The 263-nt window shown below is 51.0% G+C and overlaps 1 protein-coding gene across 1 annotated transcript in view; it reads left to right on the top strand.

The window, feature by feature from the left end:
- The window catches only part of LOC119593000 (PDZ domain-containing protein GIPC1-like), a gene marked incomplete in the record, with an annotated part of 35,662 nt that overhangs the window by 1,122 nt on the left and 34,277 nt on the right, over positions 1-263 (top strand).

The raw sequence follows: 263 nt of genomic DNA, 5'->3' as shown, positions 1-263 counted from the left end.
CTCTTTGCAATCTTTCTAAAACAACGAAAAGCGTGAAAATAGCTTTATCTGCAACATCGTGTACCCAGGAGAGGGCTTGACGCCAGAGACGAACACTCGGGTTACTGTGTTGACCCCAGAACATGCCTCGCTTCTGCAGTGTTACGGAGGGAGAGGCCTGAGGCAGGTGGCCGCCAGCGACACTAATGAACGCAAACCTTGGTTCAGTGTGCCACTTACGAAGTCTGCACGCGGAGTTCTCGTAGAATATTTCTTGGCGTTTC

The sequence above is a fragment of the Penaeus monodon genome, chromosome 31, assembly GCF_015228065.2.
Source record: "Penaeus monodon isolate SGIC_2016 chromosome 31, NSTDA_Pmon_1, whole genome shotgun sequence".
In the NCBI taxonomy this organism is placed as follows: Eukaryota; Metazoa; Arthropoda; class Malacostraca; order Decapoda; family Penaeidae; genus Penaeus; species Penaeus monodon.
This window is presented reverse-complemented; position numbering and strand designations above follow the sequence as displayed.